The sequence below is a fragment of the Lissotriton helveticus genome, chromosome 10 (genome assembly GCF_964261635.1).
Source record: "Lissotriton helveticus chromosome 10, aLisHel1.1, whole genome shotgun sequence".
Taxonomy (NCBI): Eukaryota; Metazoa; Chordata; class Amphibia; order Caudata; family Salamandridae; genus Lissotriton; species Lissotriton helveticus.
The window spans coordinates 483,140,395-483,154,634 of record NC_136071.1 but is presented as its reverse complement, the minus strand read 5'-3'; the positions used below and the strand labels follow the sequence as shown (position 1 = coordinate 483,154,634).

At 43.9% G+C, this 14,240-nt stretch overlaps 1 pseudogene; it reads right to left on the bottom strand.

The window, feature by feature from the left end:
- Positions 1 to 4,864: 4,864 nt before the first annotated feature.
- Positions 4,865 to 6,825, bottom strand: LOC144784281 (guanine nucleotide-binding protein subunit alpha-11 pseudogene; annotated as a pseudogene).
- Positions 6,826 to 14,240: the final 7,415 nt, after the last annotated feature.

Sequence of the window (14,240 nt, the reverse complement as noted above, 5' to 3'; positions counted from 1 at the left end):
GCGAGATGTGAAAACAAGATTTTAAGTGCGGCTAAGCAGACAGGAGCAAGTAGGTATAATTGTTAAAAACAATGTTTCAAAACGATCTGGCAATAAACACAATACAACATTTAAAAAAACAATACAGCACAAATTGCAAGTAGCGTTAAGGAGACCTACCCCTCACAGCGCGGCAATCAGTGCGCTACTATCATCAGTCTAGGTGGCTGCGCGCTAGCATAGCCTGTCTTAAGTAGGCTGACAAATGCTGTTACTCAGCACTAGCACGCGACCATAGATGGCATCACAAAGCGTGCGAGAAGACCCCGGTCCCTCACCCAAGATGGCGACTGGGAGCGTGAGAGCCCTGAATTCTCGCTAAGTAGCGAGATGTGAAAACAAGATTTTAAGTGCAGGTTAGGCTCTGGGAAGGTACACACATGGCCCGCTCCCCTTTTTTATGGTATTCAGCTCAGGGGATGGATCCCCAGGGCATATTAAGGCTCAGGGAGGAGGGGAGTACAGCCTTACTCCCCCTTTTTAAGGAATTTGGCCTGGGGGAAGGGGTCCCCAGGGCCGCTATTTGCTTCTGGAGGGGAGCTGCATGCCCACTCCTGTTTAAAAGAAAAAAGGCCTTGGGTTTGGGTCCCAGGGCCATGAAGTGACTTGGGAGGGGCTAAGCTAATGGATTGGTTTTGGGTTGGCTGCCTGTGGGGAATTGGATGCTGTGGCTAGGCCCTGCAGCCACCCCCCACCCTTGTGCAGCAGGGTGTTGGCTTTACATTTGGTGATAAAATTGTACTATACGTTACAAAAAAACTCAGATATTCATTAAGAAAGCAAAAAGTTAAAATAGCAGCATACTTAGGTGAGAATTTCAGTGACTACGTAACATTTTAAACATACATAAACTTAATTGTGCCTTAAGGTAGCCCTCCCCATGCACTGCTATTTTTCCCACATATTACATCACTCATGACATATTTTGGGGCACATGAATCAAAGTAAGGAATTGCGATTGCTTAATAGCGATTTTTAACGAATCGCTATTCAGAACTTACAATTCCCTAGAGGCCCAGAGGAATGAATGGTAAACCATTCGCAATTTGCGATTACGAAATAGGTAATCACAAATTGCGCATGCAATTTCATGGGTCCTAGGAGGCTATAAGGACACCCTGATGTACCCCCAAAATTGGCTTGTGTGCCCATGTGGCGCACACATAGGCTCTAAGGGCATGTGGGTGCGCAACATGGCACTTTGAAAAAAGCACTTTGTTTTGCAAATTACCATCAACTTGCAATTGATGGTAATTAGTGTTTCCTAAAATGCTTGTTGCATCAAAAATAGGGAATCGTAATTTGCGATTAACTAAAAGCATTTGCAATTTAAGTAAGCGCAATTATTATTACCTATTTTAGCAAATGCAATGCCTTTGATGCATCTGATAAAGGCATTTTACGGGTCGCAAAAGCAGCCTATTCTGCAAATCGGCCTATTTGCGACTAGTTAAATGCTTGATGCATGTGACCCTTTATGACATCATTGCTATCACTGCAACATTTGTAATGAAATTGTTGATGAGAAAACTGTGCATGGCAGGGGCGTGAGTTATAGTTACCTTGAGCCACCAGTTATAGTTACTTGCGCTAACTACAAATGGTGAATTTCAGTGGCTTTGTAAGTTTAAAACATTATGTTCTCACTGAAATTCTCACCTAACTATGAAATCACTTTAACCCTGGAGAAAGTAAAAACAACGACCCCCCACAAAACTTGTAGAGCAGCAAAATACTATGCTTGAAACTTGCGCTGCCGACTAGGCTGCAGGTTTCATATTTCATACATATGAAAAGGGTTTGATATTTGACAGTTTTCTTTTTAAGTAGCCTTAGGGGCGTATAGCAAATCAAAATCACTTGGGTTCATGCAACATGTTAAGAGTATAAAATAGTTCCAAGTGCGACAGACTTCTAAATGCAGGGGCTATTGCATATGTTTAATAATCTCCTCTTGAGTAAGATAGTGAGCAGGCCTCACTGCGGTTATTCAGGTTTTACAGCAGCGATTTTTCTACTACTGCCTAGTCTGTAAGCCTCAGTCAATTTTAAGAGAGGCACCGACCCATGGAGAGCCACAATTAGGGAAATTAGTTTCATAGAAACTAGGACTGAGGCACTACTCAATTTGACCAGCTCGTAGAGCACCAAATAACACCTCTTTTTGATCATTACCAATCAGAGAGTTTTGCATCATTTGGAAAGACAAGCTATGTCTGTCAATGTACGTGATGCTACCTGATCGCAGGAATGTTTCAAGTCCAGAGATGACCTCATATCTTCTTTATGCAAATTCCTAACCAAATACTTAAGATACCTTTGAAGGAAAATCTGGTCGAGAAGTGAAACTATTTTGATTTTGTTTTACTATCTCAAAACCTGCGTGCAGAAGAGGCACTTCGCAAAGTGAGACAGTTCTGAATTCACTATTTAGGAGAATGGAGGTTTGTTGGTGCGCAGGAAAATACTTTTTTCTATGAACTCAGATTCTCCCACATCCACTTCACTACTTCGAGGCTGAGAAAAGAGAGCCTCTACACAGGAAAAACATTCTACTTATGGTAGAAGTGCACATTCCGAACACAAGGATTTAATAGATAAAGATACCGAGAAAAGCCTAAGAAACTGAGATGCAAGTCTGCATAGCAACCCAGCAGTGCCAACCCAAAACATCCTGACTGCACTTTTATCTTTTCATGGATTTTGAAATTCAAGCTTCAGCTACAAAGAAAAAGCCTACATAAGGATTTGTTTGGGAGTCTGTCATCGAAAGAGGAATGTATCTGTAGGTAGATGGTAGTCTTCCCCCTTCTACAATACTCAGAACAACTCTGCACATGTTTGTGGCTGTCCTCTCATAGTTTTTGGTCCCAGAGACCTTCTCCACTCATGCATGCATTTCCCAGGAGCACTTGAATGGCTAGCTAACAGGCAGCACTGCAGGCTATTAGTGGGTAGCAGTGGGGTTCTACTTGAAAGAGTAGTGTTTAAGTTCACACCAAATCAGGAATCTTGGGCCCATTCTAGAAGATCTAAAAGTAGTGTTTTCTCTTCTGTACACAAAGAAGCATACTCAAGTCTCGGTTTGCACTGTGCTCCCCAACCAACACCTACGCCCCTCTGCTAGTTGCTATATCCAGTTCTCATATCAAACCAAGTGTGCCCTCCCAGGGCATACTAAAGACTTCAAAATAAAATTAAAATAAGCTCTACAGGCTAAGGAGCCACAAACTTGCGTGGCCAACAGCTCGTCACTTTGCCAAAGAAGCCCTTTCATGGTCCCAAAGCAGGTTGTGCACCTTCTCCACCCTTTCACATTAGACATACTTATAGTGCAAGACTCTGGAGCACAGCCACAAGAAGCTACACACACCTTGTTGCAGCTCACAGACCTTGGCCAAAAAAAAGCCCTTTAGGAAGTAGTGTGGGGTGGAGGGGGTGGAGTAGTCAGCACCACGGGCTAACTTCTTCACAGTCAATGGCATCTCTACTCAGCAAGCCCAGCCTACAAGATGCACCCGGCAGAAGAGGGGTATTGCTGCCAGAGCCCTTAGTGTTCTCAGAAATGTGTCTTGCTGCCACTAAATGTACGCTTGGGAGACCCAAACCCCAATCATATTGTTTGTTGACGTCTCAGGCACTCAACTGGGGGGGAATTATGACTATTAAAATCAACTAAGAGATTTTTTTTTTTTTAAATCAAAGCGCGGACACTTTAAAATGGTTTGAATAGTGCAAACTTCAACCTCCTTATATGATGCTTTCCAAAAAATCTGGTGACACTTGTTCAGTACTCTATTTTGGAGGTCCAGTACTGAAGGATGCTTTTCGATAGCCTAAAAAAAATAGGCAATCCTTTCCTTTAATAGTTGGTATGTCAGTAGTCTCGTTATGGCCTACATTGCATGCCACCTGCAGAGCCAGGGCAAGGTTTCCAGAGCTGCTGCTTCAGTACAGCCTTTCCTGGCTGATACAGGGTCATTCACCAAAATCAAAAAAGTAACAAACTACAAAGCTTAATAAGAAAAAGCTGTAGTAATGGTTAGATGTGGCTTTTCACAAGCCTGTGACCACCTAAACATTGCTAGATCCTTCTAACTACCCAGAAGGGGCAGTGAAGGTATGACACAAACATTACCTCGACTCCAGGTGCTCCAGCACACAAAAGAAACTAATTATAAGCTGCTATACTGGCACCAGACCAACTTTAAAACCCTGCAGCACTAGCTGACTTTTATTAAGTGCTTCTTCAATTAATTTGGCAGCTGTTCTTTAGAATGGCATGAGCCAAAACTTCTCATTCCACAGCCAAGGTCTTTGGACACAGATGTGCCTCGCTTAAAATGCACTCCCTTACCCTCACTAAAGCCATCCACTCCTTGCAGCTTTTCTACAAATGGGCATCAGGATAACTTTTCATGCACGCAACATTACCTGCTTCTCCTGTTGCCAGCAAAAGCTCAGAAGCAGTATCAGCCAATTGGCACCACTCTGCCTCCTTAAATCCAAAGTGCCCCCATTTATCCCCACCTACAACGAAAAGAGTGCCAACTACAAACATATCAGTCAACACGTGGCACTTATTTTGCTTAAATCAAGCATTGCATTTCCAGATTGATCAGGGTTGGCCGTAAAAACTTAGGAAATGCTCCCTAAATGGATCTGAAGCACAATAAAACTGATGACCATGCACTTCTCTAGGAGCCCACCTCTGGTAGAATCAAATGTGAGCTGCCCTGAGGTCTCACTAGGCCCACTTGCTGCCAATTACCCCAATACAGGCCATGAACAAAAAAAATCAATGTGCCTAATATTGATGTGCCAAATATATTTGTTTAAAAAAAAAACAGACCTTAAAACAGAACCACCATATGTCCTCCACTGCTGGAAATCTTAACATGGTCACAGCTAACCCAGTGTGTGCTGGAAGAACCAGGCACCAGGGTTCAGGCTTGGCTGCGGTGAAGAAGGATTGGGGGTGGGCTTTTAGAACCAGCGGGGCTCCACACTCAAAGTAGTCCAGTGAGTTTACAATACTCAGCCCCCAAAGCACACCGTATTAAGAGGATGGGTAAAATCAACACAAAGGAGAAAATAAATTAAAAAGTCCTTTGGCGCAATGCATGAGAAGAAAAGGTGTTTGGTGTGTAGAACAAGTTAAGAGATGCCCACCCATTGCCTTTCTCAGCTGAAAATAAAAGATAATTTTGTTTAATAAAACAAAATAAAAAAAAGACTAATCACCTACTCTGTTGGTGGAGTTGTGAAACCCCAGGATAACACTGAGTAAAATTTCGCAACGTCACTGATCAGACTATCTCAATTATTACATCATTAAAAATTAAAGATTTCACTTCCTGTAAATTTTATATATATTATATATATCCAAGCAAAGTATCCCAGTCCTCTCTGATGCACCCCGGCCAGTGGCGTTCCAAAGGATGGGAAACAGACTCCGTAGTTTGTGGTTGAAAGCAGGTCTTTATTTTATTCCAGCTTATGTCAGGTTAGGTCAGACGCGTTTCGAATAACTACGTATTCTTTTTCAATATTCAATATTATATATATAAATATATATCATTTCTCATTTTCTGTTCCATTTACACCCCGCAGGCCCATCCTGCCACTGCGATGTGGTCAGACCAGGTTGAACGCCTCCAAGTTGAGCTGCAAGATGGTGTCCTTGACAGCGGCAAACACAATGCGGATGTTCTCCGTGTCTGTGGCGCACGTGAAGTGGGAATAGATTTTGTTGCTGTCGGGGTTTAGGTCTACAAACATCTTGAGGATGAACTCGCAGGCTGTCTGGGCATCTCGCTGAGGACCATCAAACTCTGGAAAGTAGTCCACGAGGTGCGAGTACATGATCTTATCTTCCAATAAGTCCTTCTTGTTAAGGAAAAGGATGACGGATGAATTCTGGAACCAGGGATAGGTGATGATCGTGCGGAAGAGTGCTTTGCTTTCCTCCATGCGGTTCTCATTGTCAGATTCCACTAGGACTTGGTCATATTCACTAAGGGCTACTAAGAACATAATGGATGTCACATTTTCAAAGCAGTGAATCCATTTCCTCCGTTCAGACCTCTGACCCCCAACATCCACCATTCTGAAAATAATATTTTCCAGATAAAAAGGGTACTCTATGATGCCAGTTGTGGGAACTCTGACACGCAATACATCCTGCTGGGTGGGAAGGTATCCTGGCAAGGAAATCCGGTCCACATCAGTAAGGTAATATTTGGCGGAGTCGGACAGCTGATATTCTCGCCGTCTATCGTAGCACTCCTGGATTCCAGGGTCATTCCACAGCATCTTAATGGCGCCGATGTAGGGCTGCTCGAAGGTACAGACCTTTTCAACATCCACCTCCCGCAGGAGAAGTGCATTGGCCTTGTTCTGTTCGTACTTGTATCGGATCTTCAGCGTCTGCATGGCACGGATCATAGACTGCATGGCAGTGAAGATGTTCTGGTACACCAGTTTCGCGAAGCCCCTCTTGTCCTCCTCTGAATATCCGGAGCCATGAATTATTCGCATCTGTTTGATGAATGTGCTCTTCCCACTCTCGCCTGTGCCCAGCAGCAGCAGCTTGAACTCCCGCCTGGCGTCGCGCCTGTCCTTCTGTGCAGCTGCTTCTCGATCTCGGCGTTGATGCGCTTGGACTCCTTCACCTCGTCGCTCAGGCAGCACGCCATCATGGAGTCCAGAGTCTTCCCTCCGGGGTCCCGCTGATGCTCATCCGCCGAGCATGAGACCCGCACCGCCCGCCGCACACCCGGCCCAGCGCAGCCTAACCCGCCCGCGCGCCTCAAAACAAGCCCCGGCGCAACAGCCTGGCGCGGCCAATGGGCTCCCGCGCTCTGCCCGTCCGGCCCCGCCTCCTGACCGACGTCAGCGCCGGGCTCGGGCCTGCGAACGCCATGAGGGCAGGCGGTGGCCCTTACCTAACATTTTCTATACACTGATTTACATACCATTGATTGTCTCTGTGTGTAGTGTGTATTTGATGTAAAGTGCTCCGACACCCTACCTACACTGTTATGAGTGGCACTATACAACTAATTAAATGCCACTGTGAGAGTGGTTATTGATACTTGAAGGGCACCATTAAAGGGTGGTAGTATGGGAATCCGTGGCAGATGTGGTCATTGGGGGCTCCAACAAACATTGTCGCAAAGGGCTCCACCAATGATAAAGCTGGCCCTACCTCAGCACTCTGGCGTCGTTAAGGCAAAACAAGACACGAAAAAGGACTCTGGGGGCATTCTATATTTTTTATAGCTCCTACTCTTCGCTCTTGCAGTAAACACTCTGCCACAAAGAGGAGGCAGTTCATGAGCTGGAGATCAGACAGGTGTTCACCCCTTTGATGGCATCGTGGGTCAAAGCGTTCACGAAGTCCCTCTGCTACCCCTGGCATGCTGGTTAAGTTAACTAGCCCCCATGCTGTACACCAGAGGGTTCTCTTCTTGGCACTAACAATCCAATATAGTTTATGAATCTCATCATTTATATTCAGAACATTGAGAAATGTACATTGGTGCTGGTTATAATGAGGCCCACAGTTCAATTCATTTTCAATAGGATAGCCAGGCATTCCGCTCGGACAGATTCAATGGTTACAAGAATGTCCGTGTTTGTAATGGTCTCATCGCATTCTTCTGCCGGGTTCATCTGGATTCCCGGTGTAGTCTTTGCATATTCTTTCTGAGCTGCACACTGCGGCATATTTCACTCTCAGGAAGGCCGTGCAGGCAGACAAACGGCCTCCTAGGAGCACATCTAACACCATAAAGAACACAGTGTATGAGTATTAATGGCCTGTCAGTCTCAATATTTTAAAAATCTATTTTTGACACGTGCTTAATTCCACTTGTAAGTTATACCTCCGGAGCTCTATTTTCTGACACAGACTGAATATTTCATGGAGCTGGAAAAAACGAGAAGTCGGCTGGTACAGCTGACATACTAGCAACAGCGCTGACATTTGTCTGATTGGTAACGCTGCCCGTCACAATATTTTCCGATGTTTACAACGCACCAAGGTTCATTTAGGACGTGAGACAAAATGTTTCTCAGCTAACAAGGACTTTTTTGGACGAGGTTGTCAAGCTTTTGAGGTTGGGACTCCAAATCAACATATTCTAAACATTTTGACTGATTTGTGGATGATGTTTTTCTTTATTTCGAGGCAAAGCCAACAAAAGCATACAGCAGTTCTAAAGCGGGCAAGAAAAGTAAGATAGCTCTGTGGGTTAACGAGTCTCCTTCATTGATTATTGTTGAGCCTGCATGCCAGAGGTTCAGATCCCAGTTCTGTTGCTTTAGACAATTATTCTTCCGTGGTTGACAAAAAAGAGTGACATTGAGACTGCTAATAAAAAACTAAAATCAAGCCTATTAAATGGCTGATGATGTTCTTGTTACATAGAGGTATTATTTTTGTTATTGTCATTAACACTATTATTATTAATATTATTATTAATACATATTATTATTGCTATGATTAATATTTGAGAAAATACGAAATGTTCCTATGTCCACCTTTTTTAGAAGGCTTAACAATAGTGATTGTATTTCCTTCCTTGATAAAATAAAGATAAATATACATTGAATCCAACATTATTTTAAGGAAGAAGCAGTTACGTGTTTTTTTTAGAATTGAGGTGTGAAGGACTGTCTCTGCACATGCATACCAATCTTTCACTAGTAAGTCGTTGGATCATAAAAGGGGTGCCGGCTTGGTAAAAAAAAAAACGTGCAGGAAATGTGAATACATCTATACTACTATTATAAAGGAAGAACTTTGAACCTTTGAGGAGGGTAAACTCGGGAACCACAGCGCCAATCCACACACCCGATACATCGTTGTAATTGTCAGGGTGTGCGGATGGACATAGGCTATATAAATTAAAAAAAAATAAGTTATTTAAAAATTTTACGAGAGAAAAAAAAGTAGTCCCATCGAAGTAGCGCCGGCCGTGACGTGCGTGCTGACATCAGGAGCGCGGGGAGGAGCAGCGTCCAGGAGCGCGAGGAGGAGCGGCGGACATGAGCGCGGGGAGTAGCGGCGGACAGGCAGGGAGGAGCGGTGAGGAGCTGCGGACAGGCTGGGAGGAGCGGAGAGGAGCGGCGGACAGGCGGGGAGGAGCGGCGATGAGCGGCGGACCGATGAGCTCAGGAGCGCGGGGAGGTGCTGCAGATGAGGTAAGGCTCCGGGGGACCCACGGACAATGTCGGGGCGGGCAGGGGCCCTGAAGCCAAGGTCGGGACGGGCTGCTACTCCGGGGGACCCACGGACAATGTCGGGGCGGACTGGGGCCCTGAAGCCTGATTGCTCCCGGACAAGGTCGGGACGGGCTGCTAGTTTTAATATAAATTGCTTTGCCTTTACTTGTATCCCAGACAGAACCTTAAGTAGATTAAAAACGAGCCCCAAATCAGGAAAGCTGACAGTTAAGATTAGGATTGGGATTAGCTCCATCCATTTCAAGATGTAATCTAAATTTAATTCACCTCCCGTAAGCAGTTTACAGTGGATGAATTCAACAATGAGCAAAAAAAATATTGGGTAAAAGTTTCCTTTGTAGTCTGTTGTGACACACACTGAGACGGTAGAGGCTGGTGATCTTTGAAAAAGGTGGATGTCATAATTTCAGGATTTCACCCTTATTTTTCCCAAATTTTCCTTGAGAATTCCCCATATGTTAAAAATGACCTTCATTGTGACAAGCAACAGCCTGAGGACTCCTGCTCCCAGCCGACATTGTGCCAGGGAAAGTGAAAGTGATCCCTACCTTAGTGGAGGAGCACACAGGGCTATGAAGCACACATTCCTACTGCAAGGGACAAACGACAATGGGGACTCCTGCTCCCAGCTCATATTACACCAGGTAAGGTGCAGGGCCAGATTGGCGGCAGTGGGCACCAGGCGTTTTCCCGGTGGTCTGGAGGGGTGGGGGCCGGTTTTGTTACTGGGGCTTGTTTTGCAGCAGTGCTCTTGCAAGGCTATATGTAAATCAGTCTTGACCCTGTGCCTCATAGGAGCAGTCCAGCCCGAACTGTTAAGCCAAGTCTTCCCTGGACCAGAAACAAGCATCCTGGGACCGGTTTCGGGGCAACACCCTTCATCAGCCTGGCTAGCCTGACTCCAGTGGCAAAGTGAGCAAGGGACCCACGTCTGGGCATACCCAGTCAACTTAGGGCAAACAAAGCAAACACAAGGAGATGATGGATGGAGCGCTGAAACTTTTCAGACACTCATCCCCCAGTCACAGATCTGGGTTGAATCCATCATTGTTCTTTAGCTCACTTTGCCACCCCAGTTCAGACCCAGCTATATGCAAATCAGTCTTGAAGCTGTGCTTCATGGGAACAGTCCAGCCCAAACTGCCAAGCCAGGTCTTCTCTGGAACGGAAACAAGCATTCAGGGACTGGTTTCGGAGGTAACTCACCTCATGAGCCAGGCTAGCTTGAATCCAGTGGCAAAGTGAGCAAGGTGCTAGATACATATCTCTGGCACTTTGCGTTAGTGTTTGAAATCTTGCCTAGATTAGACAGCAAACATAATGCCCTCAAGCTAACACTGAATTACAAACTGCTTATGCAATGCACTGACTCTGTTGCATATTCCCAGTGTTAACCCTAGGAAACAATAGGAAAACAGTTAAATGTTCAAAATTACAGTTCAATACTGGCACTTATGACAAATTTATACCAAATCCAATCACACTTTAGATCCATTTGCACACTATTCCCCTGACATGATTCCATTCCTTGATCTGCATAAAAATGCTTTCAAGTCCTTACATTTATTATGTACCACAGGATCTCAATATAGTAAAAGAATGGATCATCATGGACCTTCTTGGTACTCAAGTAGGTGCCACAAGACCAAAGGGAAATTAATTTATGTTATTAAACAGGGGTTTCACAACCCAATGAGAGAGCCCCACACCCAATACAAGCAAATTATATCCTTCGCTAAGCAGGAGGGATTGATTCTAATTGGTTGGCCTTGGTTGAGGCCAAGAGTAGAGATTCTCTGGTATTGTTTTGCACACAGTAGTCTAAAATCTTGTAGTCCTCTTGAATTCTCTGTGCAGCTTCAACAGTGGGTGGAACATTTCAAGGAAATGTACACACCAATTAGTTCAGAGACTGCCCCTATTTTAGAACCTGTATTAGATAGTCAGGGTCCAGGGAACGTTACAGATCAAGATCCAATACAATTTTCACTGAATGACACTCTCAAGGACATCCAGCTCTTAGACCCAGGAAGGAATCAGGCCCAGACAGAGCCCCAGGAAATCTGTTCCACTTTGAGCCAGCCATGTGTGGACCTTACATAAAGGCATTATCAAATAGGATCATGGCGGACAAGAGAATACCTGACACGTGACAAGGTGCCAAAATAATCCCATTGTTTAAAAAAAGGTGATAGATCAATTCCCAGCAACTACAGACGTATCAGTCTTATCTACAACTTACAGAAGGTGTTTTATCACCAGGTTCTTGATCGATTGCTAGAGTGGATAGACAGAGCCATAATTCTCCCCACCCCCTCCAAGCAGGTTTTTGTACTAGGGTGAGTACAATAGATCACAGCTTTCTACTCAATTGCTTGGAAATAAATAAAGCTCTCCAAAGACCGCTTGAACACAACCTTCCAGGACTTGAGGTCAGCATTCGACCTGGTCCACAGACAGCAACTATGACGCACTCTTGCTTAAAAGCATTTAACTCCGAAATTCTAGATGGTCCCATTTGACTTCACAGGCAGAATTTTGCCCAAGTAAGGTGGGGGACAGGGGGCTAGATAACAGATTGCATACCTATGAACCTATGCTGTTTTAATTATCCATTGTTTTTGTTTTATAGATAAAATGTATGAATTATCTGTCTTCTGCACTTTTTTGCACAAGATTTTAGCTGATAATTCAATGATGTTTACATGAATTTTGATTGATGGATGCACTTTAGCCAACTGTTTTAGGATTTGTTCATGCATCTTAACTGTGATTTATACATTTGGCTTTGTAGTATGACTCTTTTATGAGCTAGTTTTGGAACTAAACCTATAATATTAATAATAATAATAATAATAATAATAATCATACAAATAATAATAATAATAATAATAATAGTAATAATAATATTAATACCTTCATTTTGGCACTGTCAGCATTTTATTATGAGTGCCCCCTTATGCCAAGAATAACACACAATATTTCAGTACCAGTATGTTGCCATTGATACTGCCTATATACCATGTGTGAGCCGCACATTAAAAATTACCTCCAGTAATTCAGTCATCATTTTATCATAGTTTGCTTCTCCCAACCTAGCCCATCAGCACCAATATGACACATATGATGTTTCTGAGTCAAGCACTTTCCTCCAGTATGCCAGCACCAGCATTTTTAAATAAGTGCCTCCTTATGTTAAATATTACTTCCAGTATTTCAGGGTCTGCATTTTTCTTTGGGGGCCCTCTCTTAAACCAAGAATTGCTTCCAATTTCCCAGTGCTAGCATTTTTCCATGGGCACCCCCCTATATACAAGTAGGCCCCCACTGTATGCCAGTATGCAAGCTCTAGCATATTTCCAGTGAGGCCCCAATGCCAACAATTACTTCTGGTCTGTCAGTGTCTGCATTTTGCCACAGGTGCACTTCCTTTTCTGATAAGAATTATCTCCAATTTGCCAAAGGAAGTGTGCTGCCTTGGGTGCCACCATAAGTCCAGAATTATATTGAGTATGCCATGGCTAGCTGCAGACTCACAATAATAAAACAAATGCACTCTTACTCAATCACACTATCAAAATCGCGCCATCTCACATTCACTCGTTTCCCCCTCAATCACTCTAGCTTACACTCACTCACTTCACTTACTTGTTCCCACTCTGACTCATTGTTCTCACACACAAACATACACATACTCACTGGTTCTCACTGTCACATACAAACATACTTACACACACTTATCCTTTCAGACACACTGACTCTGGACCCTTGTGCAACTTTACCTGCTGCACCATTGTTAGCTACACTTTTGACTCACTTCCACTCCCTCTCACAATCTCCAATCACTCACTCCTTCTTATGCTCTCACACCAGGTGTGGTTCCTCCATTGGGGCCTAGGAGCTGCGTCCCTCCAAAATTCCTTCACATTTACACAAAAACATATTAAACAGGTGAATTTATTTATAGATATGATCGTATCTCCAAATAAATCAATATATTTAGTTCTCTGGGCTTTCTGTTTCAGGCTGCCTGCCTCACCTCGCCTGAAGCAGGAGACGGAAGCCAGGCAGTAAATCAACTCTCTCAACTGTGATGCATGACTCAGGGCTTTCTGTTTTAAAGCACTTCATTGCCATTGTGGTCTATGGTTGTGTGTAATCTTTAGGCTAGTGATGCAATCAGCGTCACCGTTTCGGGTGCCAGAGACTTCATTCCTGTGTGATTTCAGACATCTGTCATTCAAAGGCATATATCCCACCCTTTTGTCATACTTGAGAGTGGATGCAAGCACGTCTGATCTGGTGCCTTGTTCTCTGTAATGGTAAGTGTTTGCATGTTAATGTTGTGTTATATATATTGTGCTGAGACCCCTCATCACGCTAACCTCCCCCACTGTGACAACTCTGGCCCTCGCTGCAGATTGCTGGCTCTGTTAGAAGTGGAGCTGCAGTATTTGTTCCCCCACGAAATGGATTCAAATAACGAGTAGGGTTCTCGCTCCCTTGCAAAGTTGATCCAAATATCTGAGTCAAGCAAGGTGAGAAGTATGTGCTTACAGTGGACAGTTCTCTGATGTATGACATTAAAACTGGATGTGTCGTCATGCCCCTAAGTTAACACTGATGCCAAAACATAGATTGACTTGCAAACAATTAATTTAAAAAACATTAAGGGAATGCATTTCAGGGATTTAGTTCCTCTCTTATTTCACATGCTTTACTTAATCCTGCATTCCCCAAGAGTTAGATATTGGATAATGTTGTTTATCTGTATTTTTGTTCTGTGCATACTTTGAGGCTTGAGCCATGCCCAGTGTTTATACAGGGCTTCTATTGAGCGTGCAAGTGATAAGGCTGAAGCCAAACAAAGTGTCTGTCAGTGGGTTGGCCTCTCTACAGAGCACACAGAACAATGTTTATGTATTCCATTTGTAAATGAAATCTGTGGC